We start from the raw sequence: 19,344 nt of genomic DNA on the forward strand, positions 1-19,344 counted from the left end.
ACACACACACGTGCGTGCACACATACACACTCAACTGGATTAAGGAATTATCTGAATTCCTCTTATTCAGGGTCTGACAGTTCTATGGTAGGGCTGACCAGGACACAGGAGCCAGATTATCAGAGTCATCAGAACTTGGCTGGAGTTAGAGTGCAGTAAGGGAGCTGAAGGGACTCCATTTCTAGAAAGGTTCCAACTCTACTGTTTTTCTACTATGCTTCATTCACTCATGTTCCAATGTATTTTGCCTCTGAGTAAGCCAAAGATATTATGTTCCCACTTCTAGGGGGAAAAAAGAAAGTTAATCATTCTCTGAGTTTTGTCTTAGGCCCCAAACACCTGATAAGACCTAAGAAGAGCCAGATCCAGAACACATTCCAGGACATTATCTTCAGATAAACCTCAGCTGACACTGGCATCAATATCCCTACTTTCAGTAATTTACAGAATAGTACCTATTGTTTACTTGTTTACTTGACCCTTGCCTTTGATTATATCCTACGCTAGATTCCTGAAGGAACACATCCCCTAGACCCTTTTCCAATATAAGGCCCTAGCTCCAAGCAACAATGAGACTCATTTTCCTTTCTGAGTCTCCCACACTATTCATTTTTTAAAGATTTTATTTACTCATTCATTAGAAACACACACAGAGAGAGGGACAGGCAGAGACATAGGCAGAGGGAGAAGCAGGCTCCATGCAGGAATCCCAATGTGGGACTTGATCCTGGACCCTAGGATCACACCCTTGAGCCGAAGGCAGAAGCTCAACCACTGAGCCACCCATGCATCCCTCACCTGCACTATTCAATAAACTCTGTTTCTACTTCCTCCAGCTCATGTTTGATTTCTATCATGAATGATTTCTATCATGAATGAAGATTTTCTGCATGAAGCCACAGACCCTCTTGGCTGGTCCTGTGGGACCCCTCCTTTGGGTTATGAAACCCAGCCTGCCTGCATCAGGAGGTTACTCAGTCCTGTTTTCTTTTAGATTTCTTCTATTTGCATGAGTTCTAGGCTTTAATACTCCTCTCACCAAATCCAACAGAAAATGTATTAACTATTCAATGGCTATTTTCCCTTTCTCCTTTATTAATAGAAGTGCTGTTTGGTTTAGAGATGCAATGTGTCCAGTTGAGCATTATTTGTGTTTCCAGACTGAGTGACCCTGAGGAGTGACTATATGAGCCAGTTCTTAAAATGAAAAAGGAAGATTCCTACTGGATGTGGTCCAGGAATGATACTATTTTCCTGGAATAACTGAATAGATTGAGTTGACCCAAGTCTTAACTCCTTCCCCTTCCTCCTTCTTTCTGCCTGCAGATGGAGCAAACATTCTATGATCATAAGAGCCACATAATAAGGAGAACAGAGAATGGAGCTGGCTGTAGCCTAGGTTCCTAAGTCTTGTAATGACTGTGCTTGCACTTGACTTGTTTTCTTTTATGCTCTAGTAGTCACAAAAGAAAAATAAACCTTATTTTCTTAAGAAACTGTAGTTGAATATCTGGTACATAGAAATAATAAAATTCCCAAATCACAAGATGAGAAAGGGACAGTATTTTACTTCCTAGCTTTCACTTACAAAATTTCTGAAATTCAATCTAATTTATTTATTGTCTTGTGTGATAGGTCATTCCTAAACAAACAACAATGTCTGGAGATGGGGGTGGAGGGGATGCCAGGCTAACATTCTCAACTCTAAAGCCAAAGATGGAAATAGCTTTACCTGGACCATAGAGACTACAAATGAAAGACACCCACGCCAAAGTATCCCTATGAGGAGAAGAGTGAATGTATTCTAGAGAGCCCAAATCATTCCCCTGTGACAAGGGAGGCTAGGTGGGAGGAAAGGAACGTGCATGCGTGCGCATATGTGTGTGTGTGGGGGGGGCGGGGGGATGATTAAGTTCTTATTTAACTTCAGCTGACAAATATTGGCAGCAGCAAGGCTGTTTGCAACCCCTAGTCTCTCTAATTTGTCACACTAAAGGCTAGCTTTTGCAGTGATGGAATGTCTGCATGATTTCTGGCTTCTTCTCTAACTTAAATATTGTCAATCAAAATTCAGGAGATTTCTACAACAAGCTTCTATTCTATGATCTGTTGATCTGTTTGTTCAAAATAAGTTGATTTACTCCTCAGTTTGTGCCTTGTAGTTTAGAAAACCTAGTCGCTTGGTGAACCTGGCCAAAGTCTGACACGCTCTTTCAATACATTTTTCATGTATTGATGCTGCAGGCGCTGGTGCTTCCCAATTCTGGTTAAAATCAACTTTGTTTTGTTTTTTATTACCTCTGCTTATTGTTTCCCTTATTTTCACTAGCTCTGTTTAGGAGATGACAACAAATCTTCACTCCATGATTTTAAACTGAAAGTATACCATATACCACTTTTATTCACAATATAAACACACACATATGTATCTCCTACTTGTAAATTTTTATTCTAGATTTCAGATTTATCCTTAATATAAAAGTATACATTTCTAAAATACGGTTTTTATCATGCTTACTCTATCTTCAAACCATCAAAGGAAATTTTACCAAAAGATAAAATCTAATATTCTTACCTCGGAATGCATGTACTTATCAAAGTAAATTCAACTACACAGTCTTTCCAGCTATGCTCTATGCTTCTTCAACTTTATGAGTGTGCACAAACTCTATTTAAAATATTCTATCTAAAATGTTTACTTTATCTAAAATATTCTCTTGGTCAATCAACAATGTTTATATATTATAAGCTAATACCATGGAAAAGCTTCCTTCATTGACTTAACAGATACTATCATTTTTCAGTTTCTATGTTATTGCAACATTTGCCATACCCTGGTCCACATTTTATTTATTTATTTAAATATGTGTGTTTTAGGTTAAAATGTCTTACTCTTGCTTCTAGATATTTATATCTTTCAGGGCAGTATCTTTCTATCATGAATATTTGCATGATGGCTCCTAATCTAGCAAGTTTTCAGAGAACATTTGTGAATTAATTTTTTAAAAGTAAATCTTTGATTGATTGATTGATTTATACAGATTTTCTTCATTTATTCATGAGAGACACAGAGAGTGAGAGAGGCAGACACAGTCAGAGGGACAAGCAGGCTCCCTGTGGGGAGCCCTATGTGGGACTGGATCCCAGGACCCCAGGACCACACTCTGAGCCGAAGGCAGATGCTCAACCGCTGAGCTACCCAGGTGTCCCTTTAAAAGTAAATCTTCAAAAACAGTTGTATTAAACAGCTTCCACTTTTGTGAAGGCAAGAAAAAGATCAGTTTAACCATTCTGAGTTCCAACTTAACATTTAACTTGTGACCGCCCTGAAGTTACACATCCTACATAAAATTGACAGAACAAGTATGAATTATTATTGATAACATTAACTTGAACAAGTAGGTTGGTGTTGATGGGAAATAGAAAATAAACAAACAAAAATACACTGTAAGAATTCTGTTTGATATCACCTTCCAGATGATTTGGAACGTTTAGTCAGGAGTGAGCACCTCTTGGAAATATGAAAGTACATCATATACACCTTCTTGAGAGATAATTTTTAACCTAATGTCTTCCCTATTTACAACTCCTCTGGATCGCTTTCCTGGGCTTCTCTTCTGCAATGTATATGTTGTCTGAAGATACAAACATGAAATGTCCACTGCCCTGTGACACTTTACCAAAAAGAACTTAGTGTCTTTCCTCATTTGATGGAATTTCCTTTTAAATATTCTACCTACCGTCCATTTTTAGGAAAATGCTTTGGATAGCTAATGCTGCACACAAAACCCTAAAACTTAGTGGTGTAAAATAACCATTTTGCTCCTGGATCTGGTTCCTGGGCTGGCCCCTCAGCAGGACTACTTGTTTCTGCTCCACTTTGTATCAGCAGGGACAGCTTGAAGCCTGAAGTCTGTAATCATTCAAAATCTCATCTATTCACACGACAGGGTCTGGGATACAAAGCCTTGGCTAGGAAGGCTTGACTGAGCACCAGAATGGCTAAGGATTCCTTGGTTATCTCTCTTTATTTCTTTGTATTTTAGCAATACATCAGCTTCAAGGTAGTTGGCATTGGTACGTGGCTTCTCAGGCTCCAAAGCGGTCCAAGAGTTACCCAAGGGGAAGTTGTAGCTTCAGTATTACTTTGCCTTGGAATTTAAATAGTATGGCTTCCATCATGCTCTGCAGGTCGGAGCACTCACAAGCCCCCTTCCAGATTTAAGAGGAGGGGCCACAGGTACCATTTGTCTGTGAAAGGAAGTGTGATATTGGACTAGAAATATTGTGGTGGCCATGGCTAGAAAACATAATTTGTTACAGCAAATTTGTTTTACTCTTGGAAATTCGCTGAAAAACATAGTTACTTACAGTATGATGATATCCTATATTATTTATTGTCCTTCAAGAGGGATTAATCCTTGATAATAAATGAATAATTATGTTTGGCTATCGGTATTCCTCTGCTTAACTGTCACACTTATTTTCAAACTTTTTACCTGTACTTCTGCCTCGTTTTGCTTCTTTTTAAAACTGTTATTATTGGGGCACCCGGATGGCTTGGTCAGTCAAGTGTCTACCTTCAGCTAGGGTCATGATTCCAAGGTCCTGGCATCAAGTTCTGCAGCAGGCTTCTGCTCGTGGAGAGCCTGCTTCTCCCTTGCCCTCTGCCCTGCTGATGCTCTCACTTTCACTATCGCTCAGTCAAATAAATAAATAAAAATCTTTTTTTTTAATTTAAAAAGTAGAACTGTTATTATTTAGTCTTACTATTTTAGAGTACAGAAAGGGCAAATCATACTGTAATATCCACTTATCTGACAATCATAATATAACCTATTTTTCATATTTTCTTCATGTCTTTTCTCTCCTGTCTTTTTAGTCTTACTTTCAGCTCTGCTCTCCAACTCTTTCATTAAAACTTTATGGATGAAAGAAAATACTTCTGAATTATTTTCCCTAGTACCATGATCTCTTCCTCTTTAATCTACCTAAAATTTATTCTTGAATATGGTATGATGAAGGAAAGTGATAGTTTTCTATGTAGATAAAATAATTAACCTGGTATGATTTGTCATATACTTTATCCTATAAGTAATATTTTTAATCAGCTTCTTTGGGGTACAATGTATTTATAATAAAGTTCACCAATTCTGCATGCACAATTTAAAAGTATGGACAAATGCATGCAATAACTAACAAAAATTTGTTAATGGATATACTACCATCAGAAATAAGGACATACACAGATTGAAGATATAGGGATGGCAAAAGATTTTCCATGCAAATGGAAAACAAAAGAAAGCTTGAAGTAACTATATTTATACCACACAAAACAGCATACTCACTGTACAAAACAGACGTTCAGACAAATACTGTAATAAAAGACAAAGAAGGTCATTAGATAATGACAAAGGTTAAATCTAACAAGAGGATATAACATTTGTAAATATTTATGGACTTGCCATAGGAACACCTAAATATATAAAGCAAATATTAAGAGATCTACAGAGAGAAATAGATTGCAATACAATAAGAGTAGAGGACTTTAATACTCCATTTTCATCGATGTATAGATCATCCAGACAGAAAATCAATGAAGAAACATTGGCCATAAATGACATGTTAGATCAGATGGACTTAGATTTCACCAGAACATTCCATCCAAGGCAACGGAATACAAATTCTTCTTAAGTGCTCACAGACCATCCTCCAGGACAGATCATATGTTAGGCGACAAAAACAAGTATTAATTAAATTAAGAAAGTTGAAATCATATCAAGTATCTTTCTGACCACAAAGGTAAGAAACTAGAAATCAATTACAAGTAGAAGACTGAAAAAGTCACAAATATGTGGAGATTAAACAACATGCTACTGAACAATCAATGGGTCAAAGAAGAAATCTAAAGAGATATCAAAAAATATCATAAGGGGCACCTGCGTGACTCAGTTAAGCATCTGACTCTTGGTTTCGGATCAGGTTTTGGTCTCAGGTTCATAAGATTGAGCCCCCTGGAGGGCCTCACACTCACCAGAGAGTCAGCTTCTCTCCCTCTGCCCCTCCCGTGGCTTGGGTACATGCATGCACACAGTCTCCCCTCAAATTAAAATCAATCAATCAATCAATCTTAAAAAAAATCTTGAGATAAATGAAATTAGAAATGCAGGGGCACCCTGGGGGATTCAGTCAGATAAACCTCTAACTCTTGATTTAAGCTCAAGCCATGATCTCAAGACTGTGGGATTGAGCCCCATATCAGGCTCTGTACTCAGTGTGGAGTCTGCTTGAGATTCTTTCTTCTGCCTCTGCCCCACCCCTGCTTGTGTGCATGTGCACTCTCTCTTTATAAATAAATATATACAGACATATATACATACATTAAATATTACCAAAAAAGAAAAAAGAAAATGGAAGTATAACATATAAAAACTTATGGGATGTAACAAAAGCAATTTTAAGAAGGAAATTCACACTACTAAAGGCTTACATCAAGAAATAAGAAAGATTTCAAGTAAACAACCTACCTTTACACCTCAAGGAACTAGAATAAGAAAAAAAAAAAAAAGACCTTAAGTTAGTAGATGAAAAGAAATCACAAAGATCAGAGTGGAAATAAAAGAAATAGTGACTAAAGAGACAATAGAAAAGATCAATAAAATTAAAAGCATGCTTTTTGAAAAAATAAAATTGGCAACCCTTTAGCTATAATCAACAAGGGAAAAATAAAAGAGGATTCAAAATCAGAGAAAAAGTTACAACTGATACCGCAGAAATACACAGGATCATAAAAGACTATTAACTAATCCTTCTCAACCTCTTACCCAAAAAACAAGAGGAGGAAACATTTCCAAACTTATCTCACAAAACCAGCATTACCTTGATAGCAAAACCAGGATACAAAAAGCACCGCAAGAGAAGAAAATTACAGGCCAATATCCTTGAAGAACACAGATGCAAATTACCTCATCAAAATATAAGCAAGGCAAATTCAACAATACATTAAAAAATCCACACACTTTGATCAAGTGGGATTTATTCCAGAGAAGCGTAGATGGTTCAACATATGCAAATCAGTCAATGTGACAAACTACATTTCCAAATGAAAGAAAAGTCCTATGAGCATCTCAATAGATATATAAAAAAAGCATTTTACAACATTCAACATCCATTTATGATAAAAATTCTTAATAAAGTGGGTATAGAGGGACTGTACCCCAACATAATAAAGGCCTTATATGACAAACCCATAGCTAACATCATGCTCAAACGTCAGGTTCTCTTCTAAGATTAGAAATGAGACAAGGATGCACACTTTTGCCACGTTTATTCAACATAGCATTGGAAGCCCTACTGAAAGCAATTAGGCAAGAAAAGGAAATTAAAGAAAGAATTATAACTGTCACTTTTTGAAAAATGACATGATATTTTATATAGAAACCTTAAAGACTCAAAAAAACAATTAAAAAATCTTATTAAAATAAATGAATTCAGTAAGGTTGCAGGATACGAAATTAATATACAAAAATCTGCTGCATCTCTATCCACTAATAATAACGTATCAGAAAAAGAAATAAATTCTATTTACAATTGCTTCAAAAAGAATAAAATACCTAGGACTAAATTTAACCAAGGAAGTAAAAGACCTGGTAATTACACAGATAATTATAAATTTTTCATAACAAAAGAAATTGAAGATGACACAAATAAATGTAAAGATATGCTCTGCTCATTGATTAGAAGAATTATTGTTAAAAATGTCAGTGCTACTCAAAGCAATTTACAGATTTTTTTTTCCATATAGATCATAGGCAGGAGTCAACATAATTCATTTTAAGATGGAAAACCAAGTAGTTTGGTTGAAAAGGCTCAATCTCACCACCCTGAGATCATGACCTAAGGGGCAATCAAGAGTCAGAGGCTTAACTGGCTGAGCCTCCCAGGTGCCCCAGACAGATTTTATATTAGAAATGAGTGCTTGGGTTAGGTCAGACCAAGAGTCCTTGTCTGTGTGAACACTGAAAATTGGTAGAGTCCAAAATAATTTTTTTACTTCAATTTATTAGATTTGCAAACAAGCAATGCAATGAATACATGCTGACCCCATGTTTTGTATTCTTTTGTGAGATGGTCAGTCAGGTGTGGCCGCAAGAGGAGACAGAGGAGAGGCTGGGGGGCGGGGGAATGAGTGCTTACGTGTCCTAGAAATGGTGGGCACAAGTGGTCAGGAGAATGAAGACAGGAACCCAGGAGAGCCTCAGACCAGAGCCTTTGCTGGGGCTAAGAAAAAAGGCAGGATGGGTTAAGCAGTGTAGAATTGGCTAGCTTGAATAATTCCACTGAGTTTGGGCCATAGGTGTGGTCTCTTGCCCGGTTCCCGGTGCCAGGGTGATCGCATAGAGGAATTTTATCTCCTGAAGTGCATAGGCCAGGTCGAGTAGGTTTGGCTCTAGAATGGTTAGTTTTCACAATCACCAATTCCAGGTGGGCCATTTGCTATCTCAAAGAATTGGTTGGCCTCTTCTAAGCCAGTCTCTTCCAAGTCAGAAAGATATTTTATAACGTCAAAGTATTCTAAATACAAAAATTAAATATATATATATATATATATAATACACTCCATTATCATAAGCCGAGAGGGTCACAGAGGTTGGAATATAAGCACTTCTCTGTCCTCCCAACTTTCAGAGTCAGAAGTCAAGGGAGAACTTCAGAACTCTGCACTTTCCTAAAAAACACAAAACAAAACATCACAAACCCTCCCTCTTCCTCTTCCTTCCTTTGAACCATCAAAATTTCTATTTTTTTTTTTGAGATTTTATTTATTTATTTATTCATTAGAGACGGAAAGAGAGAGGCAGAGACAGGCAGAGAGAAGCGGCCGCCCCGTGGGGAGGGGGAGCCCGACGGGGCCTCGTCCGGAGACCAGGGTCAGCCCCGGGCCAAGCTGAGCCGCCCGGGCCCAGCCACAGCCACCGGACGCCGGGTCGTCTTCACCCGCCTCATCCTGGGGCAACCACCGGCGAGCCCGGCTGGGGCGGAGCTGGGCCCCGGCGTCCGCGGCGCGGCAGGGTCCCCGACCCACCTCGCTCCCTAATCCCGCCGGGCTTCTGCCTCCGCGGCTCGAGCTCGCACCACCCGCCTTTCCCCTACAGCGCCCCGGGCCCCGCCGCCCCGCCGCCCCGCCGCCCCGGGCAAGGTGTCCCGCCGTCGCCTGCACCCCTGCCCACCCACAAGTCCCCCCGCCGCCACCCGCAAGGCCCCTGCCGGCCCCCGCCCTGCCGCGGAGCAGCTTTCCGCCCCGAGACCGGCTCAGCAATCCCCGCCCCCCGGGGCGCACCCCCCCACCCCCCCCACCCCGGGCCAGGGCCCCCGAGGCTCGCCTCCCGCGCTCCTGGCCACAGCCCCCCGCGGCCCCAGGGACGCTCCCCGCCGCCCCCGCTCCCCTCCCCTCCCGCACCCCCTCCCTCCCGCACCCCCTCCCCCCGGGACGCTCCCCTCCCCCCCGCACCCCTCCCCCCGGGACGCTCCCCGCCGCCCCCGCTCCCCTCCCCTCCCGCACCCCCTCCCCCCCGCACCCCTCCCCCCGGGACGCTCCCCGCCGCCCCGCACCCCACACACCCCTCCCGAGACCCTTCCCACCCCTGCCTCCAGAATCCTTACTTTGCTGGTCCCGCAGTTTTCCTGTATACACTGATTTTTTTTAATTACATAATAAAGTCAAGTAAGTCCTTTTATTTAAATATAGCCCTCAATGCCCACCCAACTGCTTTTTAGAAAACTGCACGCTGACGCTCCGGCCTCTTGGACGGAGGACAGGCGACCCCGCGGGCCCTGCCGCGACGCCACTGCCTGCCGTTCCCTAGACTCTGCTTCCCTAGTCCTCTCTGTTCCCTCATTTCCCCACTTTACCAGCGGACGTGTTTATCGCCCTTTTTCTCTCGGTGCCTCCTCCACTCCTTTGTCGCTTTTGCTTTATCATTGTTTTCTGCATTCCACTTTCCTTAAATGAAAAAAAAAAAAAAAAAGAAAAGAAAAAGAAAAAGAAACTAGCTAAATTCTTCAGGGGTTCACCAGCTTCAGTCTCAGCTACTCATTTCTCTTTCCCTCAAATTTCCCCTCCCTCTCCTGAATCACCATTTTTTTTATATTGTTGGTCCTCTCCCTGGGGGGGGGGGGGGTGTAGTTCTCATCAATATAAGAATATGTATTTTTTAAGAATTTAAATGTAAAGTTCATAATAAATATCATGTGTTAATATCACTTTCCCTGCAGCTATCACCCATATATTTGCCTTAAAAGAAATTCTCATTATCATTTTACACAATTCTCCTCCAAAACACTCTTTGATGGGTTGAATTGTGTCTCTCTCCCCAAAAGAAATGTTGACGTCCTGACCCACAGCACTTTTTTTTTTTTTTTTTTTTTTTTGGAAATAAAGCCATTACAGATATAATTAGTTAAGAGAGATCACACTGGAATAGGGTGGGACCTTAATCCATTGTGACTAGAATTCCTATAAAAAACACAGGATACCCGGGGAGAAGGCTACATGATAGCAGAGGCCAAGGCTAATGCAGACACAAGTCAGGGACCACCAAGGATTGTCAACCACTACCAGAGCGAGGAAGAGAAAAGGGTTTCCCCTCAAGGGGTAATGGCCCCGACAGCTTGACTTCAGACTTCTAACCTTCAGAATAGTGAGATAATACATCTCTGAGTTTTTTAAGCAAACCAGTTTATGACACTTTCTTAGATAAGTCTAGAAAACTAATACACATTCCAGAATGAATTTTTCTACTAGCCAAACTATCTGGTCTTGTCAAGGTCATAAAATGTTCAAACCTCAATCCTTAACTTGGTTTATGAGAAATGTTAGACATACGCGATGATTGCTTCGGCATAGAAATACTTGCTTCTCTTGAATCCAAGTACTCTGCACTCTCCCTGTTAATTGCTGTCTCATTGGCTGTTCCTTCTCAGACATCTTTTCTGGTTTCTCCGCATCTCTTGGACTTGTGCAGGTTGGAGTGTCCAGCGTTCTTTCTTTGGACCTCTTTTCTTGGCCATCTCTTTCAGTTCCATGGTTAATCTTTATAAGCCGGCGAGTATTTGATTTATGTCTCTAGTTAAGACCCCTGTTGTCTGTTCAACGTGCCCTCTTGAATGTTTAAGAGGTATTTAAAAATGAAGATGGCTTAATTTTTCCTCTAAATTTCTTCCCCCTTCATTTCAGCTAATGGAAACTATTTATTTCCATTTTTCCAGACCCAGATCTTGGAGTTTTATTTGATTTTATTTGATTTATTTTTTTAACGCCCCATATTCAATCCTTCTGTAAATACTCAGCTCTTTCTTTAAAATACATCTGGTATTCTCTGAAAACTTATCATCATGACCTTGATAAATCAATATCATGTTTGAGGGAACTATTGTAATAATCATTTAACCAGTGTCCTTGCTTCTTCTGTTCCTCCTTATTCATAGTTTATTCTTATCACTGAATCCAGGGCCATTGTGTTACAACATGTTAGAACATGCCCTTCATCTGCCCAAAACTGTTCCATGGTTTTAATTTTACTTACAGTGAAAAAGACACAAGTATCGAAAATAGTCTGCAAGGTCCTACAAAGTATTCCTTCTCTCATTGTTATTCCTCTGATCTGTTCCACTTCCGTGACTCTTCTTTTCTTCAAACATTTTTGAGATTTTTGCATTGCTCTTCACTCAGCCTAAAACACTCTTCCCAGAATACCACATTCTCATTCGTTATCCTTTCTGTCTTTCAAATATGAACTTTTCACTGAAATCCTTAATAACTACCCTATTAAAAATTGGATATCTCTATTTCTTCATGATCTACTTTACTTTCTTTTCTAATTTTCTTTCATGAACTTTATTGTAATCTGAAAAAAAATATACATTTAATTTTTTTTACACATCATCTATCTTACCACTCATAGAAGAATACAAATTCTTAATTTATAATGATATAATCTGTACCTGAAAAAAAATCTGACATACAGGAAGCACCCAATAATGCTTGTTAAATGTGTGAATAAATGTACCATCCTTTAGAAAAACAGTAAATTAAAAAAAAGAAATAATCTGAATGTATCAAACATTTATTGAGTACGTACTGAATTTTTATTTTAAATATTCAGAATGTCTGTTGTTAAATGGAACCTCAGCTTATGCTATACTCCTACATTTTAACACACTCCATTGTATGTAAATATTTTAGCAATTTGTGAAATTTTCAGTTGTATCAACAAAGAAAGAGAAGTGCATTGAAGATTAACATAAGACTTGAACAGAGAGAAGTTCCTCTAAAAAAGACCTGGGTTTGGACAAAGAAAAAAAGAGAATATACCTAAATAAATACAAGTGGCCAAAGCAAATGGTCTAATAGAGAATAAGACTATCTTCAGGAATGATAGTCAAGGACTGAAGAAGATGGGATTATAGAACATTTCTCCATCTGTGCTTTGGGTGGAGCTAGCTTCACTTTCCATCATTTCCTAACAACCAATGTGTTGATGTGTAAAAACAACAAAAAATTTAAGGACTCAAATACTATACTACTGCTGAAATAGTATCGCTTCCATATCCCTCAGCAAATGTGGACAGTCCTGTCATTAGTAGCACTAACTGTTTTTGCTGCCCCCAAATGCTTGAAATGCTTTAATGACAAGGCGTTTCTCCAAGGGTAAAGTATATGATGCTAAAGGACATGTACAAGAATTCCTGATTTGGCTAACTTTTCTGAACTCATCTTACTTTTCTGAACTCATCTCTCCAACTTTGTAGACTGTATGCTCTTATTAAACAGTAGTTCTCTCAAATCTCTGTATTCATTTTTATGCTTTTTATTTCTATTGCTGAATATTCTGTTATCCATCTACAGGAGGTGTTCTCCTCCTCTGACCTCTCTGTAACGGGGGACCACCCTACTTCCCTTCTCAATCTCTATGTAGATGTCACTTTTCCCAGGAGTCTCCTTGATTTTTTCAAGATGCTGTAAGATGCCCATTTTTCTTTGAACTTATCCCAAACACAGTCCTTAGTACCATATACTGGAATTACTTGTTTACATATGTCTCCTTAACTAACATCTTGAAAGCAGAAAGTGGATCTTGTTCACTCAGTATTTCCACTGTCCAGCTCTGGGCTTAGCAAAAGGCTGGTGCTCAGTAAACATCCATTTTTTGAAGAAGTTAATGAAAGGATCTCTTCCTCTTCTGCTTTTCCCTCCTTGCTGCCAAAAGAGTTTTGTTTGTGAAAAGCAAAAACAAAGAAAAAAACCTGTAATTATGTAATTTCTCAATTTAAATATATCTGTTGACTGTAGTAACTAGCAGTGATTTTCTAATGCTGCCCACAAATTAAACGGTTTAGTTAACTTGGAATGGCAAAGAAAAAATTAGTGAAAAGGAATTATAGGCTTCTTCAAGTCCATTTAACAAAGCAGCTACAATTTCATTTTTCTGTACTTCAACATTTGATTTTGTTAAGAAAAACAAAAGCTTCTGCACCTTAAAAAATAACAAAAGTAGACTTATAAAATGTCCTATAGAATTAAATGCACAGTCTTTACAGGCAAACAAAACCTAGCTTCCCCCACCAGTTCCATTCTCCTCAACTGCTGCAGAAAAATCCTCAAGTTGATCTGTTTCGGAGCGCCCGGGTGGCTCAGTTGGTTAAGCGTCTCTGCCTTTAGCTGAGGTCACGATCCCAGGGTCATGGGATCTAGTCCCACATAGAGCCCCACATCAGGCTTCCTGCTCAGGAAGGTGCCTGCTTCTCCCTCTCCCTTTGCTTACCACTTCTCCCAGTTGTGTGAGCTCCCTCTCTCTGTAAATAAATAAATAAAATCTTTTAAAAACTCTGTTGCTAAAACATGTCAAGATCTTACTGGCCTCTTTGCTAGTCCTACCCTCTTAGGTTGGGAAGTATTTTCCCATTGTCTCTTCTTCGTGTAGTGTTTTCTAAGAGCCAGCTAGTACTTTTGTCTTCTTTTTCTGGAAACATTAGCTAGTCATGATTCCTCTCATTATGACACCATAGAATTTTCTTCAAACTTTTATTGTAATATTCAGTAATAGTGTATTGTGACTATTTTTAGAGATGCTGCTTCTACTGCTTTTACTTCTCAGCAACATAAAGTAGATCTTTGTCATCTCCGTATACGTAGCATGTTGTATAATCTGTGGCACATAGTAGGTGCTCAGTATAACTTGTTGCTTAAATAAAACAAAGAGATCTGAGAACATCTTCAAATATACAAAAATGGCTCAACATGTATCAATAGTTGGTGTACTCAAATGAAATAAAATGAGTTAAAAACAAAGCTATCGGGATCCCTGGGTGGCGCAGCGGTTTGGCGCCTGCCTTTGGCCCAGGGCGCGATCCTGGAGACCCAGGATCAAATCCCACGTCGGGCTCCCGGTGCATGGAGCCTGCTTCTGTCTCTGCCTCTCTCTCTCTCTCTCTCTCTGTGACTATCATAAATAAATAAAAATTAAAAAAAAAAAAACAAAAAAAAAAACAAAGCTATCAAATATTATAACTGAACCTCAGGCATCTGGCAATTTATTTAGAGCTGACTTTTCCTTATAATGTGGATGTGAGTTCAAAGTTCTTGTGCATGTAACAGGAGTTGTGGGAATAAAAAAAATATGTTTATTTGCATCCTTGGTGTATGTAATCATCACTAGCAAGGAATGATCTTCCTTGACTAGGTTGCAAGTTTTATAAATATAGAAAGCGTTTGGTGCTAGTAAACTCCCTCTTTACTCTTAGATAACTTTTGCTATCATCCCCAAAATTCTAACCACCAAGCCTCCTTGCCCTTTGGCTCATGGATATCACCCAGAACACTTTTGTGGAAGACTAGCACTCAGAGACGGGAAGAAAACATGCCATTCCTAACTGCCTTTCTGGGGCATCTTTATCTTCTCCCTGACTCGGAAGCCCACCAGACAGACCCTTCTTCTAGTCACAGCCCAGATCCTGACTGGAAGCATCACAATGGTGATAGCTCCGGGTAGAAGATCTTGACCTTTGAGCTTTTCAGTCTCTCTCTAGCCAGGGCATGATAGCAGGTCCCAATGGTGCGGTTCACCACCCGTTTGCCTTCCCCCCGTGTAACTAACATACTCTAAACTTTTTCAGTGATTTCTGTTTCTGTGGCTGCACCCTATTACATTTCTTCTATATATTTTACCCACATTATATATTACAGTGCATTACACATAGTTGGTAGTGAAAGGACATGTAATGCTAATTCTGCAAAAAACTAATGCCATGTGATAGATGCAAACATACATGAAAGGCCATGTAATTCTGCTATGGCATGTTTTCTGATCTTAAAAAAAAGCCTCCCTCAGCCTCTAACATTTGCTGCTTTCTTGGTCTCAACTATATTTTTCTCTTATGTTTACCTTATCTACCACATCTATTGGAACTGACAATTCTATGTAATTTTGTGAATATTTGGCTAATATCTGTTTTCCTACCTAGATTGTGTATACACAATATGTATGTGTATGTGTGCGACAGAGGAGAGGGCAGTGTCTGATATTGTATCTCCAGCTCATAGGACTGACTGGTATTTTCTACTGATTAAGAAACCTTTTTTTTTTTTTTTTTTTGTAAATGAAGATAAGAGTAAGGAAACATGAGGTATTTGTGGAATGCAAAATTTCTAAGAAAACTGGATAATGGGGTAAAAGTAGAGGGAATAACTGGTATCTAAATCGGATCAAAAAGCAAGATTAAATTAGAAAGATATGTGTATGTGATTTTATCTGAAAATATTGGGAATTATTAACGTGTGATATGGAGGAATAAGTGAAATCTGATTTGCATTTCAACAAGATCAATGATAATGGTCTGAATTACTTACTGTTGGCAAAGTCACTAGAACACAGGGTTTATGAATTGGATCAAAATAATGTTCCATCTGGTTCCCAACTTTAATCATAAAGGAGAAGTAAGTTGCTATTTACTTTTATTTGCTGTTAATAATTTAATCATTCAGTTTATACTATCTCCTTGGCTTGATTTTCTGTTTTTGTTTTTGTCACTGTAATTGCCACGTCAACCTGATGTCCTCAGAACATAATCTGAAATGATTGGCCAAGTCCCTTCCCTAAGTTATATAAAATAGCACTGGGCCATGTATTTTACGTATGTGATTTGGATTATTTATTTTCAAAAGAATGTACCATCTATCAATTTTATAGTTTTATTGTTCACACAGAGATTAAAATATAGAAATGTAAAATGAAGGTGTTAATTTTCTAAGTAACTTTTGTCTTAGGATTGTGAACCAGTAACCCATGTGTCTCTCCTGAATTAGGGAACTGAAAAGATTCGTAGAATGTTTAACCAAAAGAAGAAGAAACATTATTTCATATCTTACAATACCCCCTTTAGATTAAGGCATCTAAAGATAGTCAAGGGGCATTCTAAAGATAATTTTGAAAATATTTGATAGTTGCTGCATTATTGAAATGGTAAATAGGGCCAGCTACATAATTTGTGGGGCTCTCTACAAAATGAAACCATGACATTTCATGTGTCAAATATCTTCGTTCAAATATCAGAAAAAAATTTCCTTTCCGGTATTTTTGAATCCACCTGTAATACTTATTATTTGCCACTTAAGGTTGTACTTATTGGTCATTAGACCATTCATATGGTGAGTGCAGACCCTCCTTAGCACCTGGGCTGCCTTTGTGACCCTGTACTTGGGGCAAGGACTTCCTGGCCCACGTGTCCCTAAGATTTTGTCTTGGGTCCTGCCTTAGGTAATGGGCTGTGGTGGTCACTAAGTATGACTGGAGAGTAAGCAGCTAAGAACCTGTCCTGGGAAACAAAGAGGTGATGAGAGGCAGAATCACACAGAAGCTGAAGCTCTAAGCCCCTTAGCACATACTCCATTAATCCTTCGGACTTCACTTACAAAACACTAAGAAAAGTTTTAAGAACTTCAAGATGGTACCGCAGGGATTAAATTCCAAACAGGAGGCCCTGTTTGGAGTTTGAAGTCCTGTGCAACTCTTCTGGCCAATCACCCATGAAGCCAGCCCTGATGGTAAGCATCAGATTATGGCTTCACCTAACAAGTCATTCTAAATAAGATCTAGTCTTGCCTGAGATTGTCAATGTAAGCAGACCCCAACCTATATAGATTTGGACTTAAATTGATTCATATCTATACACTTGACAAAATGTGACTATTTATTCAATAAATGGAGTTTATTGCTTTAATTTGCTTGTAATGTTGAGCTTTAATCACTTACGCAAAGATAATTTTCACTGGTATTTTGATGGATTTGCCTCCAGAGCTCCAAATTAATTTGTACAATAAATTGGGAAAATTGAGGAAATATATTTATTTCTGCCACGTTCTCCCCAACATCTCTATGCTCCCTAGAGTATCCAAGACCTCCATTGGTGGAAAGTTGTTCAGTTCTTACTTCCATGAATTACCATGTTCCCAAATTGCTCCATTCTCTTCTACACACCATTGCTCCATTCTCCTCTACAATCAAAAAAAAATTGATTTTTATAGGAAAAATCAAAAAAATAAAAAAAAATCGATTTTTATAGGGAGAAATCAAATAAATCTGGTTAGGTGCCTACTTACTGACAGTAACCTCGTTAAATACAATTTATTTTTTTTTAAAGTTTTTATTTATTTATTCATGAGAGACACAGAGAGAGAGAGAGAGAGAGAGGCAGAGACACAGGCAGAGGGAGAAGCAGGCTCCATACAGGGAGCCTGATGTGGGACTAGATCCTGGGACTCCAGGATAACTTCCAGGGTGAAGGCAGGCACTAAACTGCTGAGCCACCCAGGGATCCCATTAAATACAATTTACATGACAGTTGGATTTTAATCATCTATTTGTGGGGGCACTAAGAGATGCTCACTCTTACAAATTTTAACAATGGTGGCTCTAAAATTCCTTCAGTGTAGGTTATGCCTCTGAGAGATGAACGCTACTAATGATGCTCTACAAACATTGTGGTGGGAAGGAGAATCTATGTGTTCCCAAGGGCACACAATTGCATAATAAAGAGGCCATGGGGTTCAGTAGATTTATGTTCTAAATCTCACTCTTCCACAGAATTGCCCTGTATGTGACCTCTTATGCTTGTTGTCTCTTTGTGTCTGAAAGGAGAAGCAGACTACCCTTACAGCAGACTTCTGTATTCCAAGTGTGTTTGTAGGATGCGGGGTGGGAGGATGCTGGGATTCTCACGTCAGCTAATTCTCTGACACCAGCTGTACGTCCTACAGTGTATCTCAATTCTGACACTAAGTACCTGGAGTTAGTGCAGATCCCACAGATTAAGGGCTCAGTTTCACAAGATTGGTCCTAACATTAGGTGCCAATTGACAATGGTGGGTCTCCACATTAGCTGCAACTTTTGTCCAACTTGGTTACAAATCGAGCACAACCCCCTCCTCAGTTTTGAACATTTGCTAGAACTGATCACAAAACTCAGGTAAACAGTTTATAAAGATTGTACCTCAGGAACTGCCAGAAGGAAGAGATGCATAGGCAGGGTATAGAGAAAGGGGAACAAACTTTCCATTTCCTCCCCAAACTCTCCACCCTCTGATCACCTCTACATGTTCACCAAGTAGGAAGCTCTCCAAGTACTGCCATACTACAGAGATTTTTATGGGGGCTTCATTACATAACCATGATGGATTAAATCATTAGCCACTGATGATTAACTCTACCTCCTACCCTTCCCTCTCCAAAGGTCAGGGTTTGGAGCTGAAAATTCCAACCCTCTGATCACCTGGATAGTCCTCTGGCAATCAGCCTCCATCCTGTGGCTATCCATAAGCCCTTAGCCACTAGTCATCTCATAACATACAAAAAGACACTTATTATTTCTGGAGATTCCAAGTGTTTTAGGAGCTGTATGTCAGGAATGGGAAATGGGAGCCATATTACAATATCTTAACACCAAGATCATAGCTAGTGGCTGCAAACAGGAAAGACAAACATGATTAAGAAGTGTTTCTGCAGCTGGTTAGACTTGAAAAGTTCCCCAATTTCTGAGCAAAGTACTGTGTGTATGTTCCATATGACCTGACTCCATCAGAAGGAAGATCTTTAAGGGAAATATGATGAAAAATACTGTTGTCTTCTATGACACCTAGAGACCAAAGAAGGGACTCTGGTCCCACAGGAGGTAATAAAAGTGTTATTTAGTGCCTGAAAATATAGCCTGAAGCATGGGAATTAATTTTATAGCAGGGGCATAGAGTTAGTGGTTCTCTATTTTCATGGAAACAAATCCAATTTTAAAGTT

At 39.3% G+C, this 19,344-nt stretch overlaps 1 long non-coding RNA gene across 4 annotated transcripts in view; it reads right to left on the reverse strand.

Moving 5' to 3' along the window:
• The window catches only part of LOC140621828 (uncharacterized), a 66,005-nt gene extending 55,893 nt beyond the window's left edge, over window positions 1–10,112 (reverse strand). Inside the window, exons 1-3 of one of the 4 annotated variants that reach the window (XR_012021556.1) lie at window positions 9,913–10,112; window positions 8,197–8,280; window positions 5,349–5,375 (exon numbers count right to left, since the gene is read on the reverse strand). This is a non-coding gene — a long non-coding RNA (uncharacterized lncRNA). The other 3 variants (XR_012021558.1, XR_012021555.1, XR_012021557.1) reach the window with 3 other exon arrangements.
• Between the last annotated feature and the right edge of the window lie 9,232 nt (window positions 10,113–19,344).

The sequence above is a fragment of the Canis lupus genome, chromosome 30 (genome assembly GCF_048164855.1).
Source record: "Canis lupus baileyi chromosome 30, mCanLup2.hap1, whole genome shotgun sequence".
Classification (NCBI taxonomy): Eukaryota; Metazoa; Chordata; class Mammalia; order Carnivora; family Canidae; genus Canis; species Canis lupus.